Source organism: Lytechinus variegatus, chromosome 17 (assembly GCF_018143015.1).
Source record: "Lytechinus variegatus isolate NC3 chromosome 17, Lvar_3.0, whole genome shotgun sequence".
In the NCBI taxonomy this organism is placed as follows: domain Eukaryota; kingdom Metazoa; phylum Echinodermata; class Echinoidea; order Temnopleuroida; family Toxopneustidae; genus Lytechinus; species Lytechinus variegatus.
The window spans coordinates 20,318,827-20,326,297 of record NC_054756.1 but is presented as its reverse complement, the minus strand read 5'-3'; positions in this window follow the sequence as shown (position 1 = coordinate 20,326,297).

Sequence of the window (7,471 nt, the reverse complement as noted above, 5' to 3'; positions counted from 1 at the left end):
CTTTGTAAGCTGTGTCTTTTCTTTTGAGGGACATTGCTTCAATAAACGATACGTGAGAAAATGAATAAGCCTATTATGCAGTACATTGTACAAAGAATTTTTGCATACTTGCCAACACTGACGAAAGGTACAAAAAATGAAACGGCTAGATTCGACAAGAAAACGGATCTACCGAGTCGGTGGTTCTGGGTGGGGAATGTTTTTTCGACCTATATCAGAAGTTTATTTTTTATTTTATTTCTATATTTTTTGTTACCTTCGAAGACGTTTTCACTGTTACATTTATATGAGTATATAACCTGACGTTAAATTTAAACAATACAAGGAACAAAATAGACATGATCATTCTGCCATCTTGTTGACCTAAGCATGCATGGACCTATACTACATCATCTGAGCAAAAAAAAAACTTAAAATGAAAAAACGCAACCTATAAAAAAATGCATGTAAAATGAGGAAATTATTCAAACACGTATATAGGACCTACATCAGATGTGATTCATAAAAAAAAATGATGAAGAGTAGTATTCCCGTTTTCATTTTGTTTTTGTCCGAAACTTAGCCACGGCACTAATAGGGGCTCCCGTTGACCATCATCAGAAACTCCCTCTTTTAACTAAAAATCTGTTTGTATTGCGTGACGTGTCTAACTGATGAGTTGATGTGCATAATAATAATTATAGCCACATCGTGTCCTTTAGCAGTTTAGGGTTTTAGGTTGGTTATTTTGGCGACCATTTGGAATTCTCATGAGTCTTCGCTTTATCCTTTCCCCATTATCATGATTAGACACAGTTAACACTCGACTTGTGTCTTTCCGCTCTATTGTTATCTGAATAAAAAGAAAATCGACCTTTCAAAATGTGAAGAGGTAAAACATCGATAAAATTGCTTGTACCCCCTTTCAACTTGTCTTGTTCTTTCTTTCAGTGTTCGCACCTCACTGCTCTAACGTTCTCACTTCAGCTAGCTACAACGAGCATGCCGAGCCATACGCGCCTGTAATATGCTGACATCTTAAAGGAAAGTTCACCCTCAAGAAAAGTTTGTGTAGAAATAACAGAAAAATAATAAATAATAATGATAATGAAACATTGCAGATTTTTTTTTTAAGTTTTGAGAAAAATCCATCGAAGATTAGGCAAGCTATTACAATGCTTTTGATATGTTGTCATACACGAGAATCTGCCCCATAGGACCTATTATAAAATGCATAAATTTCCTCTTTTTTAAGCTCAATAGTATTTTTTTTAATCTACAAGGAGAAGGTGTGAAATAATGATTTTTGTTGATATATTATGTAGGTGTAGAAAAAATCATCTTTTTGAGAAAATGACATTTCATTAATCTTATTACGGGAAAGCTGCTCCTAATGTCAAAAATAAAAATACAAATCTAATAATTAACTTTTTCCAATCTTTGATGGGTTTCCTTTAAACCTTCAACATTTATATGTAGATGATGATGATGCTGATGACGAGATGATGATGATGATGATGATGATGATGATGATGATGACAATAATGGTGATGATGATGGTGATGATGATGATGATGATGATGTCATCATCATTACCATCATCATCACCATGATGATGATGATGATGATGGTGATTTTTTTTTCAATTTGTTTCCCCTCCACAGGGATTTTATTATTATTCAAACATAACAAGATATCTTCTCAATGACAAATCAAATTAATAACAACGAAATACAGTACAACAGTAATTGCAACAAATATATAAATTGAACTGTCAGGTTCACATAATAGTAAACAATTTAAGAAACAAGCGAGGAGTAAATGAACAATAATATTCATATGTATAATTGTACATGGAAAGGGAACTGAACAGATCACCTCATGTAAACATGGCACGTAATTGAAACCATTTCTTTGTAAACTTTACCATTTTACAATTTGACTCTGCGATATATTTTTCATTCTTGAAATAGTTCTGAAGTGCAAATTTGATATTATCAAAAACAGGTAATTGATGTTTTACTCTGGAAGTGTAAATCATTTGCCGTATCACTATCAATAAACAATTTAATGCATGATTACTTGAACCTCTTAAGCCAAATAATTTTTCTTTATTAGAGAAAAATATTCTATTTCCAGTTTTAAGAAATATCCATTGTTCAAACTTGTCCCATATATGTTTAATACATGTACATTCACAAAGTAGATGAGTGACTGTTTCACGGTGTACATTACAAAAAGTACATTCTTTTTGTTGAGCTAAATTAATTTTAAACAATATTTCATTTGTATATAAAATGCGTTGCATTATTTTGAACTGAAACCAACGTAAATTCACATCGGTAGTACAACTGAATCCAATAGAGCAATACGACTGCCATTGCTTGTCATTCATATCGAATATACACTTCCACTTAAGAAAACTTTTACACTCCACTTTTCTTTTCTTTTTAAGAATCGTATAGATGTGTGAACAACCTTTATCATATTTCATAACAAGTGCTATTGTATCAGGGATAATAGGTTCTTGGAACTTGCTAAAGTGTGTGCCATTGCTAAAACCGTCTCTTATAGCATCACATAATCCACGGTAAAAAAGAAAATTTATTTGAACATTGTATTTTTCCTGAAGGTCATTCAAAGAGAGGAAATTGCCATGTACATCTAAAATATCATTAACAAAACGAACACCCCTATTATTTAGAGATCTACTGTGAATTGAGCTATTACCTATTTTGATAAATTCATTGTTCCATAAGGGTTGGCAAGGTATATCATTACAGTGCATAGATAACAGTGTGCTATACGCTAAGAACATTTCTTTCCAAAAAGTATTTTTAATTTCGTGTGCCAGTCTAAAAAAATAGCTATTTCCCATATAAAGATCCAAGTTTTTAGTTTTATGCAAAAAAGAGTGGAGAAGACAAATAATATTACCGTCAATGGAACCGTTTATCATTTTTTTCATCCAAGAAATTTTCAATGACTGGCAATGCAGATTTATGTCTATCATTTTTACTCCACCTTCAGAATAACTCTGAGACATTTGATTTCTACTTACTTTATCTGGTTTCTCTCCCCATATGAATCTATGAAATTGGGAATTTACATCTTTTAGAAATAACTCACTTGGATTCGGGAGAGAAAGAATTAAGTAGTTCAATTTAGACACAAACAATGACTTGACAACCGTAACTCTTCCAAGGACCGTCAGGTAACGTCTCAACCATGAAGTCATTTGACTTTTGATTTCTTTAAACTTTTCATTGTAATTATGCACTGTCATTTTCTGAAGATCTGTACAAAAATCTATACCTAAATATCTGAAGTATTCATCAAATACCCAATTCAAATTCCTGTTGGCAAGAATACAGTCTTTCTTGTTCTTGTATCCTCCAATCCATATTGCATGTGTCTTTGTTATATTAACAGTCAAACCTGAAATTGTTTTATATTTTTCCAAGATGTCAAAAGCACTACTCAATTCTCTTTCTGAACCGTTTAATGTCAGAAGAGTGTCATCTGCATACTGTAATATTTTATGACATTTACCAGAGGGCATCCTCAAACCATCTATTGACATTGATTGTCGAAACAAAACGCCAAGTATTTCAGCACATAATAGAAAAATATATGGAGACAATGGATCTCCTTGGCGACAGCCTCGCTCTATTGAAAATCTGGGAGACAGGTGTCCATTGATTAAAACACAAGATTGAGCATTTTCATAAAACACATCAAACCATTTAACAATGGTCGGACCGAATTTAAAGAAGTGTAGTACATTGCGAATAAAGTCATGAGAAATTGAATCGAATGCCTTCTCAAAATCTATAAGTAACAATAAACCGGGAATATCGTTTAATTCAGTATATAATAATATATCATATAACAAGCGGATGTTTTCTCCGATAAAGCGTCCGGACATAAACCCTTTCTGATTTTCATGAATAAGAAGAGGGAGTACATTCTTCAATCTATTAGCTATACAAGTAGATCCTATTTTGTATACGACATTTAATAATGATATGGGTCTCCAATTTTTTAAATAGTGTCTATCTTTATTTCCTTTTGGGATTAAAGTAATAACTCCCAACTTCTGTATGTAAGGCATACCAGATAAAAATGAAGAGTTTAAATATCTAACTAAAAATATATGATATGATGATGGTGATGATGATGATTTAGCTTCTGACCCGAGACCGTTATTCCTCTCGGAAATTTGGTACTTTTAATTTTATTATTTTTTTCTTAAAACGTTCTGTTCATTAATGCGATTTTATTTTGATGATATCATGTCGAAGTGTGTCCATGTATATGAACTTTTTTAGGAAAAAGGGAAAAATTGATAGATTAAGAGACTAAAAGATTAAGATTAAGACCTTGTAATCGCTATGAGATTATCCAATATCCATCTCATACCTGTAGGGGAAGGCGGGGTAAGTTGAGCATAGGGGCAAGTTGAGCCACCAGCCCCAGGCCAATAATGAATGAGTCAGACATTGTGGTGGTGTCATGTATTGATGACCCATAGCATAACCCCTAACCCCACCACATTGTTTCCAACTTTGAAACAAAAAGTAGTTTTTTAGAGGGAAAAAATATGAATTTCAGCCAAAAAAGTAAAAAAGAGTGTGAAATAGATAAGTGCTTTATAAACACACACGTCTTTAAATATAATAAAGACATGATAACAACATTATTAGTCCAGGTATGGATCTTCATTCTTGTCATAGTCTTTTATATGATGGATGCATAATAAATATGTGGATACAAAATTATCGCACTAAGTTCGGACAGGGGTAAGTTGAGCCAAACAGCATGGGGCAAGTTGAGCCATGGTAATTCCTATGGTAATGTATCTTAAAAAAACAAACAAACCATAAAAATCGATTGAAATGCAGGCTGAAAGGAGCAAATTTACATGACTGCTCTTTTCCTTTTACAGGATGTTAGTATTTATAGAGAATTAGCAAGTGAAAAGACTTTAAACAAAAAAATGACATGCTGGTTCTCCCCCATACATTTTGTACATAGTTTTTGTGGCTCAACTTACCCCAGAAGGTGGCTCAAACTTACCCCATATATGGGGCAAGTTGAGCCATTTGACATCGTTTTTTTCAAAGGTCACAATGACTTTCAGTGTGGGGATAGAAAGTTATATATAGGTGGAAAATTTTTCAGAAGAATTAAATTTCAAGGCAAGGTACTTATTTCGACACGATTATTAATATCAATTCTAACATGCAAAAAGCAAAAACTGTCACAACTTACCCCGCCTTCCCCTACCTATTATTGTTAAACCATGTAGACTAATCAATGTGAGACACTGGAAATCGTTATCAAAAACGCACAAAAGAGTGACATAGCTGTATTGTCAAGTTTAACGCTCAACTCACTTATATACCGTGATCACGTTTGCTCTACGGCGAGTCGAAAACAGCCGTTTTAACATTTTTTGTCCAACTACTAGAGATTGAACATAACACCAAAGAGTATAAATGTAACAACCAAAGGTGTTTTGATAACACCTATAGGTGTAAGACTAACACCACCAATTTAACACCGGTGTAAAATAACTGGTTTGGTCCTCTGTGTACACCGGTTAACACCGCAGTTTTTGCTGTGAACTGATAATTGGAAAGAAAGGACTTGATCTGAAACCTATATGGGTCTATTTCACTGAGAAAAGATATAGATAACACAATATAATCCTGTCCCTTTCAAAATAACCTGACATGGGCACCGCCCCTGTTTTTAAACTGATCCACGCCTTGACTCATCTATAACAATAATTTACTTTTGAAAGTTGTCACTTGCAGATTCTGTACCATAATTGATTCACAGCCCTGATTTACATCTCAAGTTGTTAAAGTTGACATTACAGTGTATGCATTTCCATTATTTTGGAAAATCATCATCATTCTTTTTCCTATAGTGGGAGCGGGGGGGGGGGGGCTATTTTGTTCTTTTTGGGGGCTACAACTATATACTCACGACTTACTGCCTAATTCTGTAACATTATATAAGCTTTAAACCGTTGCAAACATAATTCTGTGGTTATCATTGATATCACCCTGCCTGTTTTATTTAGTATGCCTATGCAATAGGTTAACACTGCAGATATAAACATGATAAATAAGGATATTCGGGGATCATTATTATTATATTATTATTATTTCAAGTTTTCAGGGTCTGAACATTTTTAGGGCTAAATCGCTTCCAGCCCCTTGTAACTTTTTCCTGCATGGCCATGCTGGCGGGGGCTGTACCGAGAGGAAAGGGGGGTGTTTCAGAGAGAGTCGCATTTATTTTTTTTTTCTTTAAATCTATCAACAAACAATTAAGTGCAAGTCCCGAATACGCTTTTTTATTGGCTCATATAAAAAAAGTTTTTGCATTACACGTCATGATCAATCTCTCCCCTGAAACTGCATTTTCACAGTTTTGGTCTAGCGCCATCTACGATCAAAACATTATAAGTGAAATGTTGATCGATTTTCACGATATTATGCAATCGATCATGCAATCAGCTGTTACTGTCTTGTTTCTATTTTACTGACTCAGTAAGAGGAGGATTACTATAAATTACGCTGATACTAGTGCAGAAAATTTCCTTACGGTAAGAATACGGTAAGGAGTTATACGTGTGATGTGATTGTAGGATTTAAGTGGCCCTAACTAACTTCACTGTTTATTAAGAAGAATCAATGTTGAATTGAATGAGTGCTTGCCACTGCCACTGCACTGGCACTGCACCCCCAGCATCTCAACTCGGCTTGCCCTGGCCCTGTCCGGCTGTCGGCCTTGCCCAGGTCCAGGATGAGTGCAAGTCTGGGTATGCGGCTGGGCCTGGGCTGGGCAGCCTCGTATTCGGGTAGACCAAGCTTTAGAACATCAGACCTCTCGGTTGTATCGCTGAATGATCTAAATAAGAGATTGGTAGACCATGCCATGGGTAGAAAAATGTCAGAGTTGAAAAAGTAAATAAAATCACCATAATAAAAAGACGATAGGGCCTAATTCCTTTGTTTGCCAGCCCAAACCATGTTTGACTGAAGAAAGTGAAACATCAGACCCGGTCACTCACACGTATTGCGAGGTTAAGTATACTAATTCGGTCAGAGATGGCATCTTCTGTTCCTCTCTGCAATTTTTAAACGAGATAAGCATGCTTAAGTCAAAAAATCTAAGCATTTGTCTTATTTTCTGTCTAAGATAAAATTCTTAGCCAAAATGCGTATTCCATAAAGAATTGGCTGAGAATTTTGTCTTAGACTTTGGCTAAGAGGTTTTGCGCAACTAAGACAGATATAGGATGAATGGCTAAGTAACTTTTCTTAAAACTGCAGATTCTGTATTTCATAAATACAACACGGCTAAGAATTTAGCCCTAACTTTAAGACAGCTGTGAGTTGTCTTAATTGTATTTAGTTTCAAGGTAATTCAGCCAACAAAATTTTAGAATTTTTATACCTATATTGCATTTCGA